Raw genomic sequence first — 18,840 nt, 5'->3', positions numbered from 1 at the left:
CCCAACATCAATTTGGTTTTCGTGCTAACCACAGCACAACAAGCCAATTAGTGAGGGTAGTCGACCATCTGACTACCTCTTTTAATCGACGGCAATATGTTGTAGGTGTATACCTTGATATCTCAAAGGCGTTTGATAAAGTGTGGTTACCAGGCCTCATTTATAAACTTCACTTACAAGGTTTATCTTTACCTTATCTCAAACTCCTCACTTCATACCTCTTTCATCGCTTTTTCCATGTCTCTGTGGGACAGACCAAGTCTGCTCCCAAACCAATTCAAGCTGGTGTGCCTCAAGGCGCGGTTCTTTCGCCTCTGCTTTACACCTTATACACCGCAGACTTACCCATTGTGCCACACTGCTTTCCTGCAACATACGCCGATGACACTGCTTTCTTCACGAACAGCAGCAATCTTCGTCTTTCCTACCACTACATGCAGCGGCAACTCAATGTTTTTCAACGTTGGGCTACCACCTGGCGCCTAAAAATCAACGCGGATAAGAGCGTTGCAGTCTGTTATAGCAAAAGACGCAGCAGAACCATCCATCGTTTATATTATGACAACATTGAAGTTCCACACCGTCTGCATGCTAAATACTTGGGAGTTATCTTAGATCGAGGCCTTACTTTTGGTCTTCATATCAGGGACATTAAACACCGAGCCCTTCGAAAATTGTCTGCCCTCTATACTATTCTGCGTTGCAGTGCCTTAAGTCATGAAACAAGACTCCACGTCTTTAAAATGGTAATTTTGTCCACAATCACCTACGCATGTCCAGCATGGCAACATGCGGCACTCAGTCACTTGCGCACTGTCGAGAGTGTGCAAACCAGGGCAGCTCGTATCATAACAGGCCATGACCGATATACGCGTAATCGTCAACTTCTAGAGGACTTAAACACATATCCTATCCGGGACGTGTTACGTCAACACCATACTCGTTTTTGGGCCAACCTCCCCCGCCACGTCAACCCCGCTATTGCAGCCATTGGCACAGCGCATACACACCGACGAACTTACAGGACGCCACGTTTGTAGCATAACTCTTTACCCACACTCTCCCCCTCACTGCGACAGTTGCAGCTGAAGGCCACATGACGTCGTCGTATCTCATGTTCTAACTCACCCCCCAAAGGTCTAATCATTTTGTTTTCTACAGCTGTCATCGAGTCAGGGACTTTTGTCCGATACTCGACACAAAACTACACTTTCAAGCTGAGCTGAGCTGAGCTGAGTTGCTTGTCACAACTAAAACGTAATAATTATGCTTATTTTGATGTTTTGCAGAAGCGGATCGGAGACTTGGGTGTTTTCACGGTTTGCATTTGCTTCAATAATTGGGAAGTTGAGGGGACAATATATTGTAGCATAAATTTAGTCACACGATTAAATTATGCTGATTTCATACTGTTTTATCTAAATTCGCTTACTGCAAGCTTCCATATAACTTGTTTGGCGTGTGTTTCGCTTGCAATAAGCTTATTAAAGCTTGCCATTGATGAGAATACGCTTATAATTGGCTTGCGTTTGAGATAATTTGACTTGTGTTTAACTTGTGAAGACAAGCTTGCCCAAGCCTTGCCCAGATGTAACTAACTAGCTTGCCACAAGCTTGCAGCAAGCTTATTGGCTTGCATAGTATAGCTTGCGGCAAGCTAATTGACCTTGCGACTGCAAGTTTGTGGCAACTTGCAGCAAGTTTAAATTGCTGTCTGGGCAGTAACAAAACACATAGTAAGCTCACAACACAGCACAGTGCAGAACATAACCTCAAAATGGGAGACCTCTCAAGTTCGCACATGCGTTAGTCGTCTGCATTTAGCGGACTGAGTTGTCTCTTAGCCTGTACCAACTTGACGTAGTTGTTTCATCCCTTGCATGACATTTCTTTCGACTGCTATATCTCTTGGCAGAGTTGTTTGTTTGCCTGCATGTTTCGGCATGTTAAAATATAAGCTATGCACTACCTGTTGCCAAAATAACCTCATTTTTTGAATTTTTTGACTCAGTTGTTTCTTCCCCTGCACCCTTCATATGGAATTTTCCTGGGTCTCATAAAAGCTTTGACCTTGTTAATCACAAAATTTTATTGAATAAATTGCGTAGTTATGGTATTAGAGGTCATGCTAATTTATGGTTCCAATCCTATTTGACTAACCGCATGCAATATGTAGAAATAGGTCCAACCAAGTCAGAGGTAAGACACATTAGGCACGGAGTTCCACAAGGATCAATATTAGGTCTTATAATTTTCCTTATATACATTAACGATCTTCCCGATTATATAGTTCCAAACAAAAGCGTACATTTGCAGATGATACAAACATTTTAGTTGAAATTCCAAATACCATTTGCTCCGAGGAATTCGTATTTAAGAACACGACAGATAAAATTGCAGAATGGATAAAAGCAAACCAACTTCACTTAAATACAGCGAAAACATCTATAATGAGTTTCAATGAAGGAAAACTGAGCTCTCTAAATATACATCAAATACGTATAGACGGGGAACTCATGCAGATATATGACACTTGTAAATTTTTAGGGTTAATATTAGAATCTAAGTTAACATGGGATGATCACGTGAATGATTTGTTGAGGAAACTAAGCGCGAAAATATATCTTATACGTAAACTTAGTAAGATTCTAACTTCAGAAACATTAAAAAAAAATTTTCGGCTTGATCCAGTCAATTCTATTGTATGGAATCATTTTCTGGGGTAATACCTGTCATGCGATGAAAGTATTTACAATGCAGAAGAAAATGTTACGAATAATGTTATCAGTTCCGATTCATACACCAAGTAGACCACTGTTTCAGAAACTTAAAATATTACCATTGCCGTGTATATACATTCTCGAAACAACTTCATTCATACATATGAATAAAAGAAACTTTCAACTCAATTCGGACCTACACCAATACAACACAAGAACAACGAATTATATTCATATACAAAATTTCCGTCTAACAAGAACTCAAAATTCGTTACACAACATAGGAATAAAACTTTATAATAAATTACCAGATCGTATCAAACGAATGCCAAGCTTGCAGTTTAAAAGACACCTCAAGTTACTGTTACTTAAACATCTTTTCTATGGTTTAGATTAATATCTTCAGTGTGATCTTTCTTTCTAATGTAAATATTAAGATTTATTTGAATTTTGAAATATATAAAATAAGGTAAAATTTATATTTTCTCTAAAAATACACTTTTACCTTAAGTTTTATTGTTACGTATATATTTAGTATTATATATATTGTATTATATGTTATTTTTTTAATAATTGTATTATTAATTGTAGCGTTTCTCTTGTAATTATTATTATTATTATTAATTGTAATAGTAACTGTATCTCTTGACGAAGCCATGAACGCTTCTTACGAAGCTCTTACGACGGAAAATGAAATAAATAAAAAATAAATAAAAAAGCCTTGCGCAGCGCTTTGACTTATTATAAAATACAATAAGTTCCACGAGACGCTTACACATATACAGTGGCGAAGGGTGATAGTTTCAAGAGGGTAGGCCCAATGTTCTACTACTACTACTAATAATAATAACGATAATAATGATAATAATAATAATAATATTAATAATAGTAAAATGAAACAGATTAGACATAAATATTTTACTACAAGAATACAAGAAGACGAATTCATATAAATTTAATGCAACTGTAGTTCATCGACAGCACTTATTCGATCCGGATCTCAATTTTCATAATGAAATTGACGTATGTGACTCATAGATGATCTTAAATCGTCATAATGCAATTTAATTGTTTTAATTGGCATGATCGGGTGAGGAAGATGGACTATCACATTATCTGTGTTTCACAAGAAACATATGTTGTTTAGTCTACATGTATTGAAAGAAACTCTGCTTGTAAAATTTTGTCTTTAATTATATTGTTCAAAACACATGACAAGCATTGAATCAAAATATTTTGTGTCACTTAATTCCCCTTTGAAAACAGAATCAGACTTAGCTCTTTATTTCAACAACTACAAATATAAATATTGGTACCAATGCACGCAGAACTCTCTTGTCCTCTGTTTGTTCTATTTTCAACACAGGCGTTAGTCTTCGTTCCTTAATAATACATTAATTTTCAAAAGACCACTGACATAGAAGGTTCTTTAATAGGAATTATATTACGTATATTTATATTCTCCATGACATTTTCTCTCATTCACTTTTGCAAATGTAAGAAAAAAATCACTCACAATATCTGAAAAACATACACTCTTTTTAATGAATTCAACGAGTCTGATTTCGTACAGGTTTGCGCCAACGCAACGGAATAAAGGGGCATTAGTTTGCGATAATAGGCGTAGAACCTTTAGAATTTCTTGTTCCAGTATTTGCGTTGCGTTAGAGTCCGCAAAATTAAACAAAGTTGGAATGGAATGAAGCCCACGTTATCTTGCTCTTTTATTTGTTTGATATATCGAATCGAAATCGAAGGTCTCGAGAGAAACTAGTAGGTAGAAACGAAAGTCGATAAGCGCTGAGGCCGGTCTCTTTCGCAGGTTATACGGGAACCGGTCAAAACCCCCACAGCCAAAACCCCCACACTCAAGAAATGTCAAAACGCCCACACAAACGGTCATAACCCCCACACAAATGGACAAATCTCCCAAACGCACGAACGGTCAAAACCCCCACACTCAAGAAATGTCAAAACGCCCACACGATCGGTCATAACCCCCACACAAATGGACAAATCTCCCAAATACACGAACGGTCATAACCCCCACAGCCAAAACCCCCACACTGATAGACGGTCATAACCTCCAACGGTCATAACTCCCAGACAAATGGACAAAACAGCCACACATAGCAACGGTCCCAATCCCCACATAAATGGACAAAACCCCCACACAAATGGGCAAAACACCCACATGCAGAAATAGTCACAACTAGTGATGGGCAGTGGGAATGTTCCCAGTGGGAAGGAATTTAAAAAATGGGAATATTCCCGGGTTTTTTCCCTGGCCTATAAATTCCCGGGAAGGAATTTATTTCCATTTCTTTACTTTATCTTCCAAATTATAAGAACCATATGACTAATTACTTTATTATAATATATTATGTTTGAATTCTAGGTTTTAAAGAATTTGGAGGTTAAAAAATTTAAAATTCTTTGACTAAACTTTATATAATTAATAATATATTTTTTGTTCCATTTTCATTTGCACTAAAAAGTAAGGTAATTGTCTAGAATCGGGAGGCCAAAACTAGCAAAAAGTAGGATGATTTACGGAAGAAATGAGTTGATAGTAACGTTCAAGTAGTATACAAAACGGAAAGGTAGGGGAAGTGATTTATGTGATAAAAGAAAGTGAATTGTTGGTAACGAAGATAGAAAACAACGTGCCATGTGGGGCTCTAACCCGCCTTCATTCGCTAACGCTCGCTCTGCAACGCTGCCTGAATTTAATGTTGGTAACGTAATTTAACGTATAAAACCATAAAACAAACGTATCGAAATAGAATATCGCAAAGAAGTAGGTGCAAAACGTGGCCCCCAATGCTAAAGAACAGCCAAAATTAGCAAAGTACTAATTTACAAATGATGAAAAGGAATCATTTTGTAAAGTAATTTAGAATTATGTAGAAATAGAGATGAAGTACTATTAATAAACCCTGAACCACCATTAGTAATAGACGTCGATCTGTCTCCTCTCTCTGACTCGAATTTCTGAAGAAGTACTCGGACTTCTTTTACATGTGAATTAACGTATGGAATTTCGAGAAATAGGTAGAATGAAAGGTCGTGTATGGCAATATTACGTGCTAAAATATAAATATAAGTAAGTATCTTGCAAATTTTGTGAACATATGTATGCGCAAAAGTTGATAAATTGGTGAGACATGTATCTTCTAGCATTTACCCAATCTAATTAGTTTATAATATTTATAAATTTAATGTATTTAGAGTCAAGTTGAGCAAATCCACTTACATATAAAATTAATTTGTTACTATATATTTTTTTCACAAATATTTAATTGATAGAACAGATATAGATAGATATATTCTAAATAAATATACATTTATGTGTAATTTCTAAATATAATAAAGTGTTAATAAAGTAACATAGTACCGTTCAGAATATACATTTTAAAGAATCCTCTGTGGACAACAGTAATAATATGCTGTGATATAAAAATTAATTCAACTTTGAAATCATAATATAGTAATAGAATGCAATTTTCTTTCTGATTGAACATAAATTCCCGGATAAATTCCCATTTTGGGAATCTTCCCGGGAATATTCCCGAAAAATATCTTCCCGGGAATTTACCCATCACTAGTCACAACTGCCATACAAATTGACAAAACCCCCATACTCATGTATTGCCCTTGTACTTTTTAATAACATTTTTTATTCCACTTACACTGATGTTGCAACTATTCTTCTTGGGCGTCATAAAGAGCCGCAACAAAGACGTGAAATGACGATCATTTCAGAATGTGGGGGATTTGTCCGATTTTGTGGGAGTTTTGTCCATTTATGTGGGGATTATGACCGTTGCTATGTGTGGCTGTTTTGTCCATTTGTGTGGGGGTTATGACCGATTGTGTGGGCGTTTTGACATTTCTTGAGTGTGGGGGTTTTGGCTGTGGGGGTTTTGACCGTTCGTGCGTTTGGGAGATGTCCATTTGTGTGGGGGTTATGACCGATTGTGTGGGCGTTTTGACATTTCTTGAGTGTGGGGGTTTTGACCGTTTGTGCGTTTGGGAGATTTGTCCATTTGTGTGGGGGTTATGACCGTTTGTGTGGGTGTTTTGACATTTCTTGAGTGTGGGGGTTTTGGCTGTGGCGGTTTTGACCTAGACCCGGTTATACGCTGGTGAAGAAAACGTCATTTCCAACCGTTCTCTCGCGGGATTTTCTGAGTAGCTTGGCTGTAGTTCTACTGCCGCCTCCTAGCAGTGGTGCCAACCACGTTTTTTTGTCGATTTTTTTTTCAACTTAGAAAATATCATGCATTCTGTGCAGGGAAAATGAATTAATTATAAATTATAATTTCTGAAAATAAATGAGTTGGCCGGGACTCAGGGCCTCTTACCGCCCTTCGCCACTGCACATACACAAAAAAGCCGCGACCAGTTATTGTTCTGAAGTAGAAAAATTGTATTCAGATATTAAATTTCCGCACTAAATATCTTAAATCACTGCACAAGTCATAATCAAAAGTAGCATTCGAAGCAATAATAGCACTTGTATTAAATAACATTAGCATACGAAACGGGAGTTCGACAGTCAACCAAATCGCAGTTACATACAGGTACACAGGATTTGCTATTCTCACTAAAACGATAAAGATGGATGGATACCTTCTGAAACAAGAGAGAGCGACACTAGCGACAAAGAATTTCAGTTGAACAAAATCTGAATTAAATTTAATATTATTAGGGTTCCATTTGACTTTCTCTCGGCTGACACAAACACATAGGCAAGAATCTTAGTTTCTTCACACACATTTCTCCTAATTCTTCACTTCCTTTTCTTCTAGTCCTTTTTCTTACACTACTACTAGGTGGTAGCACAATCACCACAATGCACACAAAAAGTGAACCCTACGAGTTCAGATGAACGTCACAAATGCACATTAATGCAATATTTGCGCTCAAATAAAAAATAATATTAGGCATAAATTTGGAACAGTTACAAAATTACCAATATTTGTGAAGATAATTATGTATTTTCTGGTACCTCCACAGGAACTACATTCTAATAGTTCAGCCATGGGTGGTCACTCAATGTAATGAAGGGAATGAGTCATTCTCCTGTGATATAGGAATAAAAAATATCATGAAGTACTGAAATGGCTTACTCAAACTGCAAATTATTTACGTTAAAACCTTCTTATTTTACTTATTTCTAAGTTTAAATACGCCAGAGGCTAACATAGATACAGTCATTCCACCGCGCAAGTCTGTTGATGCATTTTGCGCAGCGCGACGTAGTCCGAACGAGCCGGAGTAAAATGGATTCTTCTTGCAGAATTATTTTTAAAGAACTTGGAATAATGACTCTTCCCTCAATGTATTTGTTTGAAATATTAATGTATTTGAAAAAACATAGTAGTGAATTTATTGTTAACAAAGACATTCACAGTTATAACACAAGAAGTAAAGACGACATTCCTTGCATGCACATAGGACAAATATATACAATAAATCAGTTACGCACAAAAGTACTCTATTACACAATCCACTTCCATCATGTATAAAAAATTAGGTCTCTGTCAATAGCTTTAGATCCATACTTAAAAGGTACTTGATAGAACATTGCTTTTACTCGGTTGAAGAATATGTAGAAAATAATTCGTATACGTAAAATTAAATGTATAGTAAGTAAATTAGTGAAACCATAAGAATCTATATGTAATAATAATATGTATGTTTATGTATACTGGTACATATATAAATGATATGTCCAATTTCGGTGTATGACGATGAACGGATGCAATAAATTATAATTATGATTATGATTATGATCCCTTTCGAACTTTCTCGAAATATTTTGCGCCTTTTACATTAAATGCGATTTAGGTTAGATTAAGTTAAATGAGTAAAGTGCTGTTAGATTTAATGTCCCTGTACTAAGCTTTTCAAAAATCTGATTCTTCAAATGGCCTACTCATGGCAGAATCACACTCAAAAAGAAAAATCGAACTGTTTCCCAAAATTGTATCACGAGGCAATGACAAACTTTTGATTTTATTTATGCTACGGCATCTAAGACTGTTTTTTTTTTAAAAAAAAGGCTGAACACGTAGGAAACCAAACGAAGCAATGATAATATATTATTTTTCAGCCAATGGACTTACCACCCATATCTGCATCAGGCACATTCACAAATCTATCCCATATTTAGCACTGGTTAAGAATAACTAGTCAAGCAAGTAGTAATTTTACTGTCAAAATATGTGAGTGCGTATGAAAGAGGACTGTTTGGGATAATAATTTCCACTGACGGAACATGCCTGTATAATGTAGGAAACAAGTATTTTATGTTTGGAAGTTTAATGTTAACAGCATCAAAACATTACAAGGACTATAGTTGAGTTCAAATGTGTGAATACGATCTCAAAACGTTTGTTGGATTACTCGTATTCTTAAGTTTCTTGCACTATAACCTCCGTCGATGACGCGCCTGCTCCCGAGAGACGGACTCTCGCGTGGGCACCTTTCTATGATCCTGCCCTGACACTGTAAACTAGCATTCTCGATTCTAATTTTATTTTTAACTTCGTATATGCGGCATGTGTCTGAATACCCATTGTAACTTACGGGAAAGTCATCGTAAAATTAACCTGCACGCATGAAGGGAACTCCTACTTTAAGAAATAACTTATGAAATACTATGTGTGAATCCCGTAATAAAATAATTGCATGTTTTATAATAGGACAACATGTAATAGTTTCCAGGGTACTAGTCTGCAAGCATAACATCAATCTGTACGGAATTATTTTTTATTATCCCAGATTAATAACTCTAGAAAACGTCTTATTAAAGCAAGAAAATTAGAATATATTTATTTTTATTTAATGAACTCTTCCTTCTTAATCTACACCCGATATTTTTGTAGGGGTATATTAAGTCCTAAAATTAATACTTATACCTATCATTGCCTCAAAATTTATCAATAATTATGGGCATGCAAGCACTGTAGCTACATAAATCGTATATATTATGAAGAAAAGTACTAACAATATCTTCCAGCCCAGATATTAGCCTTTCTTTATGATCATAAACACACTTTTGAACATCAGATAATTATGGAAAAGAGTAATAAAAATATATTTATTGAACACTTGCCGGTATGCCTCACTACGCCATCATAATTGTGTATTTTCCTGCAATCAATTCGAGCGCTGATTGACTTTAGAATGCTCTTGAAATGGATTGTTTAGAACAGGACTGACACGAAATCACTTGAACGAAACTATTCAATTCAAGACAAAAATTACGTCAGTGCTGACGTTTTTTTCATCAAATAGTCTTGAACAAGGCTCCTGTTCAAGCTTTCTTGAATCGTCTACAAGCAGTATAAGATGTACTTTTGACGTGTGCAAAGTAACCCGGATTAAAGCCTGAAACCGCCTTCTTCCAGTTTTACTCTTTTTACGACATAAAACGTTTCACATTGCAATTTCAACTGTTGCATTAAAGTCTCATTATACACACTAGTATTCTACAAATATGATTTAACTTTGACGGAAAATCTTGTACGTGATACCTTTCAAATTTTGTTGGCCTTTACAGTGACTGCTTTCCACGCCTCTAAAACAACGAATTCTCCCTTTAATTAGAACTAATGTTAACCACCATTGTTAAAGCCAAAATACAGTTAGATGTTCTATCTTACGGTGGCAGTTGAAACTTCCTCTTTACTGTTCATGGTTTAGCCAACAGAGGACTGAAACTCTTTCATATTTTGTGCAAAGCAAGCCCATCTTACGGTATCTTAGTATCTAGGTATATTATAAAGAGCCATACATGAGGAATACAGAAATATGCATACTATAAATTTCATCAATTATTTTAAAATTGTACTCATTCTTTATGACATACAGATCTTTACCTTACAGGCACACATATTGACAGACATATCTTACAAGCTTTTAATGTTTACCGATTATCACTATCTCTTTGCTTTACATAATTTCAAGTTTGAAAATAATATTTTACAAAAAAAATATATAAATTCAATATTCGTGGCAACCACCCTCCCTCCGGCCCGTACCAACTCTTGTGAAGAGACAAATATTAATTATTTATTGACTTTCGTTGATCTCCCACAAAACCATTTATTCTTTAAGACTTATCTTCGGTGTTGTGAGACTATTCTTTTTTCCTTCCTAATTACATAAAACTATTTCTTGTGTGCCGAAGAAAGCTAATTATTCGGATGTCTAATGAAATTCATGTGTGTCTGAGAATTTAGTCAACGTTTCTCTTCCGTAATTTTGTGCATTCGTAGTTAAATCGCGAAAGTGTTTGTTTATGTTATATAATGTATTATGTCAATGTGTATTTTATGTAATAAAGCTGAGAGAGCTCCTTTCCCAACTATCTGTCCATCTCTGACGTTATGAGTACCTGTTGGGACGAAAACATCTCATCTACACGTGTCTGGAGTCAGCAGAATTACCAGAAGATCTTTGTCTTTAAATTCTCCCTCCATCCCGGAAACAGGGAGTCGCACGAAGCCATTGGAGCCGCTTAGAGACTTTGGAATCGGTTATCAAGGTTAGACTCTAGAGCTTGTCGGGAGTCGTTACGGGGAGTGCACGGCAGTCAATAGGGCACTCCGAGAGCAGCTTACAAAACGAATCGAAGAGTCTAAAATTCGGTTTTCGACATATTGAACACCAGACGAACAACAGGAGGAAGCCCAGCAGAGAAGATGAAGCTACAGGTACTGTGACGTCAGATTTCTTCCTTTCTCTTCCTCACCTCTTACCTACCCACACTCTCTTTCTTTCCAAAAAAAAGTTAAAATTCACATTTTTATTTTTTTTAAATAAGACGGGTGTCGTCCGGTCCCAGGACTCGTTCTACCCTTGAGAAAAATCCCAAGAATCTCGCTTTGACGACACAGCTTTCTTTGAAAATTCCTTTCAAATTAAGCACCCGTAAAATGATGGAGATGCTGGTTTTTCTTTGTAATTTCTACTTTATTCTCTTCCCCACGTAAAATGGCGGAGATGCTGATATTTTATCAGTAATTGTTCCTTTATCCCCCTCGTAAATTGGTTGATATACTGGTTTCTTCTTTACAACTTTTCAATGAAGTTTTTTTCTAATCATTTTCACCACCGCTACCCCTCCCCCACCCTCTCTGTATTACGCTTCTGAAACGCTATTAGTTTATTTTTTTCTTATTCGCAAGATTTGTTTTCTTTTCTCTTCAATCCTTTGAAGAGTGGTGGAGAAACCCCAAATACCTCTTGTGCTTTAAGACATTCTGTTATCTCTCTTCCTCCCTCTAAGTTTTTGCATGTGTTACTTAGACTTAAGTAGTTATATATGTACACTGTGTATTTCGTTAAACTAGTGCCAATTTTAGTTCATTTTTTGTGTATATGTTGCGACGTCTTGTTGTAATCGGCTAAGTTTACCAGAAATTATTTAGACCAGCTTCGGAAAAAGTTAGAATTTTTTGAGGTCTTATCCGATATTACACCCGATTCTTTAGAAGTTACAGTCGAGGAGCCCAGTTTAGACATGGCGTCAGAAGGCGATAACCAACCGTTGCCTATTTTTAATACCATAGTAAGACCAGAACCTTTCTATGCTAGGTTAGGGGAAGACGTGGAACGTTTTGTGCGTAAATATGAATCTATTGCTGACATCAATGGTTGGGATGGGATGAGACGGAAGCTTGTACTTGGGAATTTGCTTAGGGGTCCAGCAGAATCATGGTTTACATCTATGGAGAGAAAGCCGGATTTTGCTCAGCTGTCTTATGAGCAATTTAAGCGGGCGTTAATAACAGCGTTTAAGGATAATTTGGTTCCCCAGTTGACAGAGGCCCAAATGCGAGGACGGGAACAGGGGGATGATGAGTCAGTCGTTGATTACGTATATGCAAAACAGGATCTCATTCTGAGAGCAGATCCTAACGCGCCTGAGAGAAAACAAATATAACTGATCATCGAAGGGCTATTGCCCGACTTTTTCAAGGTCGTCATTCGTAAAGAATATAATACCGTAGCTGCGTTATTGGGTGATTTAGTAGTGGAAGAAAAGACTCGGCTGTTACTCAAGAGAAAAGAGTTGGAAAAATTCTTTAAAAAGAATTCTGCGGTCTTGCATTCGTCAGTGCTTCCGCCAAGCCAAGTTGATAGTCAGTTATGTAGAAGTGCGGAGTCAGCAGTCCAAAGTCCGCTGTACAGGCAAGAGAATTTTGTTCAGTCAGCTACAGCTCAGAAAGAACAGACTAAGGCAATTAGTGATTAAATGAATGACTTGCAACAGCAATTAGCTAAAATGACTCTTCAGATATCCGCGTTAACCTCAAATTATGACAATCAAGGTAGCGATTGTGCACAAAATAAGAATAGTCAGCAAAGGAATGTAGGTCAGGGTAATAACGAAAGAAGTGATAATCGTCAAAACCGTAGAAACAATAATAACAACAATAATAAAAACAACAATGGAATTTAGAGGTCAACTTATCTGAAGTATTAACAGCGAGAATCGCTTGGTAATCGAGAGCTATTTTTAGAGTCTTAGAAAATACTGTTTTACCACCTCGTTCGCACACTTTAGTGAAGTTACGTTCCTGTTGGGACATTACGGGGAAAAGGCGTTACTGTTACCATCTCAGCGTATAGAGGAAATGTTGGGAATTTTTATCCCAAGGGTAATAGTAGATTGTGAGTCCCCAGTGGTGTTTGTAACGAATCCCACCGTCAACACCGTGAAGTTGCACCAAGGAACGAAGATAGGCGATGCAGAGGAATTCGAGGAGGTACCCGATGATCCAGAAGAAAGGACATTAACAGCGTCAGAAGAATCTTTACCGTCTCCAGAGAAGTTGGAACAGTCTAGAAGGATATCTGACCTGCAAAGAGTAGATGTCAACCCAGATTTGTCTCCAAAAGATCGGGTGCGTTTTTAGGACCTAATTTACCAGTTTGCCGATGTTTGGAGTTGGTCGGAAGACGATGTGGGACCTGCCCGTGGTTTTGAGCACGAAAATCGATTTTCCAACAGTACGCCTGTCAACAAAACGTCCTATCCGGAAGGAACGTTTCCATGGAAGAGAAGGATTATTTTGGTGAAGAAACCCAACGGACAGCGAACGTTCGTAGGTGACTTAAGATCCTTTGACCTACAGTCGTTTACGTCAATGCAATACCGAATTCCTCGAGGTCAGATGAAGATTGATTCTATAGCCATCGACAGGTTAAAAGAGTATTTTCCTCCTCCAGAAGGACTGCCTAAAATCTGCGTAAATTAGAAACATCTGAGATTGATGTAGTAGGAGAGCGAGTACCGGATAAAAATCTCCAGGAAGTGGATAAGGTAAATTCCTTCTTAATGGAATTCCAAGACCCAGATAACTAAACGCAATTAGAATCGTTGTTTATAAGGAAAGTTGTTTTCATGTCTGATCTACCATCTTGGGATCAGGTGGGTCCGAAAACAAGTTCAGTGGAAGGTTTGGAGAGACCAAAGTTTGCCGTCAACCACGACATTAATAAGAAAGTTGCGCTTTATTACGGTTCAATCACGACGTTAGCTGGTGATTGTATAGTAAACTCGTCCAATTCCTTTCTAGAGCCACGAGGAGGCATGGACAAAGCAATTCAAAGTCTTGCAGGAGAAGAAATGCAAGACGAGTGTCGTAAAATACCCCACCTTTCCCAGGGTAACGTATGCATTACACGGGGTTACAATCTACCCGTGGATTTTGTTATTCATGTTAGCGTACATGATGATCGAAATACTAAAAAGTTAAAAATGTGTTACGAAAAAACGTTGCATTTAGCAGTAGACAACGATATAACATCCATTGCGTTCCCCAATATCTCTACAGGAGATTTTGGTTTTCCTAAAGAAGATGCTTGTCGCGTTGCGTTACAAACAGTACGTCTTTTTCTGGAACAACATCTTGACTCTATCGAAAGAATAGTGTTCGTGCAGTATGACAAAGAGAACCAAAAGATCTATGAACAACTTATGCACCTCTATTTTCCTATATAAAATAGCTGAAAGAAAAAAGTTATAGTATGTTACTGGTTAATTGACTTCAAGCTATCTCAACGCTAGCAATATATTTAGAATATGGGAAAGGATATAGTTATTCATCATCAGTGCTATGCAGTTTTCTTTTGCTCTCGTCATCATATCCGTCTCCTATTATCATTTTTTGGGACGACTTTATTTTAGAAATTTCAGACTTTCCACTTACCTAGAAAAAAAGAAACATTGAAATAAGTAACGCAATTTAACAAGAACATATATACTTAGGCTAGCAGAGATAATAATCAATAGAACATGTGAAAATTCTAAATTTCTCATTATATTTAATTTGTGTTTCTGATAACCTATTTTGTTTTAAGCTGCATTATCCTATCTTTCTCTTTCCCACATGTGACTTCTAATAACACCGAGTTCCAAATAACATCTGGTTTATTTTTCCGTAAACTCCCTAATGTTATTTTGTACCAACACTCTTTACCGATATCTTTTAATTTGACATTTTCCTTTCCGCATGATGTTAAGGTTTCTTCTCTTCTTGAATCTTTGCTTTGCAACGAAAATGACACTCTAGCTCCAGATGTCTGCGAAGCGGCGAAAGACCTTCATAATCTGCAAGTCCATATTAACGATTATTTTTTAAAGCCTCCAAATCCACGATTTCATCGATTATCAACCAGATCTCCACGTGCACTGCTAGGGTTCATTGGGAAAGCATTGAATTGGTGTTGTGACGTAGCTGACAGTTCATCTAGTGATTCGATAAACAAGGAGGAATTTCATTTGGAACAGACAGTACTGGGTTTGCAAAAACAATTGTTGAAAAACAATTTATATATTCAGAACACAACTTCAGAATTTTTAAGTTTTCAAGATCAGATACAGGATAATTTTCATAAAATTAGAAGCTTTTCGGCAAAGATATTGGATCAAGAACATGATCTGGGAGATCATCTTAATAAGCTTGCAAATCGAGTCCATAAAGAGGTCATTTCGTTCATTCAAGAGTTTTATTCGATTTCAACGCAGTTTGTACAGTTTCTACAAATTTTTAAATATGATCTGACAATTCAGATGTGTACAGATGCTAGGCTGAACCATAATATAATTCCTTATAAAGTGTTGCACGCACATTTATCTGAATTTGAGAATATTTTGAAAAATGGATATAAGTTAGCCATAGATAAGTCGTTATTGGAGATGTATTATTCAATTAATGTTTTGACTTGTTCAATCACCGATACGTACATTTACCTACAGATGAAAATTCCGATCGTTGAAATACAGCCTTCGTTTGAGTTATATGATGTGCAGCCACTTCCGTTTGCTGTATACAACCAAACTTGTACCGTTGATATCCAACCTTTAGTTATGGTAGTTCAAGATAAAAAAGATCTTATACCAATACCTACTTGCTTGTCATTATAGCCAATCAAAGTTATGTAAGATACCTACACACACTGTGACACGATCTCGTTTAATAAACTGTGATCACGCAGCTTTCGTTGCCAGTACAGTCAGGGAAATATTACACAATTGTGACCGAAAGAGGCACAGATTATAGACATTGGATCGCATGAGTTTGTTTTAACACACCCGCCATAATTTCTAACTTTGAAGACTAGAGAAAATGTGTCAATTATTCGAGTTCCAGAAGAAGCCAGATTATACGGAGCCCTTAAAATTCGAATACCATGCAATACTAAATTAATTGTGGAGAGAAATCTTTTCGTCAGATCGGATTTTCCGTGTCTCGACAATGATCTTACAGAACCTGTATTTTTACATCTTTTTCCGAGCCAGCTAGTCTCTAATGATCTGATGCTATTACGATCTACGTATAAAGGGAATGAATTTTTTAATGTTTCATCCTTACTTAACGATATTTGGAGTTCTTCGATCCGACATATGAATATATCAGCATTTACGATAATTGACCAGACGCCCATTAAGATGCCTATCTATAAGCATGAGTATTTTATACCAGGAATTATTATTAATTGGAATATCATCATCACTCTTCCTCTTATTTATTTGCTAAGGGAACATGGGATTTTCAATTTTATATGGTTTTGTAGAAAATGTAGTGCGTCTACGGAATTTTCTTTGCAAGAATTGAGCTACTTTTTAGACATTGTGCAAACCGTTATTGCAATTGTAAGTCTAATTTTGAACTATAGAGTAATGAAAAGCTTAATGAAAAAAAATTGGTGATGATACGCCGCTGCAGACGAAGAGTTTTGAGAATAAATGTAACGAGAGGTCTGAAGAAAGAGATCAAGAACCTGAAGTGACCCCCGGAAAAGTTCACCACTGCGAACAGAAATGAGGATGCACATTCAGTTTCAGAATTAAGTTTACCTCCTCCTCCGGAAGAATTGATAGTTAGTGACGGAAGTTTTGGTACAGAGATTATAGTGCCGCCTTCTACCGTCTTGGAATTAACGAATTCTAACGTAAAATCTTCGTACATTTCCAACTATATAGTGTATTCTTAAAAGTGGATACGGAACCTGAGATGTCGAGCAATTCACGCATTTTGTGAAACAGCATCTAGAAGAACATATTAGTACGTATATACGCACGACCATATAAAATTGAGAATCATTACCGGAGATACCTATTTTTGTGAATTTAGAGACCTTCTTTCCCCCCAACTTTTATTTCCAACATAATTTTACTAACACAATCGAGTATTGGGCGATAAAACCCAATCCAACCTCTAGTTACCTTAAGTTCCCAACCTAATCAGGAAATGGGTTAGGTTTATGTTGGAAATAATGAGCCCCCCCCCCAAAATTAGAGTTTTGTCATTATTATAAAAAGTTGTATGATTCAAGAGTTTGGGCACTACGTTTATCGATTTACAGTAGTATTCATAAAACCAGTTTGGGGCCACTTCCTCAAACCAGGCTTTTTTATATATAAAATCCTCCAGCATAGAATCACATCGAAAATTACATCTTCCCCCATACATCTTCAATTTACTTTTATGATATATAACCATAAAAGAATTTTACACCTAAACTTACATCTAAACATTTCTTAAACTTTCTATTCTTCGCTTTTCTTTTTCTTGTCTTCCTTTGATATAGCTATCCATTAGTTCTTTTAGCTTTGTTAGTAAATCTTCTTTCCTTAAATCTATCGAATAATGACCCCAAGCTAGAGTATGTATCCCATCTTCTAATATGTATCTTTTATCATCGTAAGAGCTTAATGCTAGCTTGTTTTCTTCTACTGAATATACATTATGTCTTTTACTCCTAATAGTATTTTGCATTTTATATAATTCATAATCTTTTAAAACACAATCTTCGTAATCTTTGAAAGTTATTTCTGATTTAACAATATTCGATTTTATTCCTTTTGCCTTTTTACAACATTTGTCTTTATCAAATTTACTTTTAAAGTCTTTATCTTCGAGGTCTATTTGAGGTGCCTGTATTGAATACATCTTTGATTTGAGACCTACGACTTTTCCTATGATTTCACCTTTCAGTTCATCTTTAAATTTTCCTAATACTTTCTTGTTAACTTGTTTTATCCCATATTTGTTATTATCTTTGTAATCAGATGTATCTAGATGCTCATACATAGCTTTCATATCCTCATATACATCATCTGTTTCTATATGTGCTATAACGGAGTCTGTGTCACTCATTAATAGTTTGACTTTATCTCCATATTTATTCTTCAACACATTGTAATAGAAATCATATAGACAAATTTTAGATATATCCAGAACAGACATCCCAACATAGATAGGCTTGTTAAAAGTAATTTTTGTCTTATACATATGAATAGCAGCTAGATCTTCGGAAAATATAGTTCTATCTTTAAAAGTAGGTTTAGCTATTAGTTTCTCTGCTAATTCTACATTATGTGCTAGTCTTATATCTACTGTCTTTCTTATGTTTTCCATAGTCTTTCCAAATACTGCATTATTCGCTAGTTTATAGAAGTCTTTTTCAAAATCATTCCTTGCATGCGACCTAAGTTCTGTATTTAATTCTATATATTCCTTTAACCAGCCTGATTGTTTAAATTCTAATATTTTATGTATCTTTTTAATTTTGAGACCTTGTGACACATAGA

General features: G+C 36.2%; 1 pseudogene; it reads left to right on the top strand.

Moving 5' to 3' along the window:
• Nucleotides 1-14,145: 14,145 nt before the first annotated feature.
• On the top strand, nt 14,146-14,745 carry LOC145675318 (ADP-ribose glycohydrolase MACROD1 pseudogene; annotated as a pseudogene).
• The last annotated feature ends 4,095 nt before the right edge of the window (nt 14,746-18,840 follow it).

Source organism: Thermobia domestica, chromosome 18, assembly GCF_964235325.1.
Source record: "Thermobia domestica chromosome 18, izTheDome1.hap1.1, whole genome shotgun sequence".
In the NCBI taxonomy this organism is placed as follows: domain Eukaryota; kingdom Metazoa; phylum Arthropoda; class Insecta; order Zygentoma; family Lepismatidae; genus Thermobia; species Thermobia domestica.
Note: the sequence above shows the minus strand (reverse complement) of the source record. Positions and strands in the feature narration are given on the sequence as shown.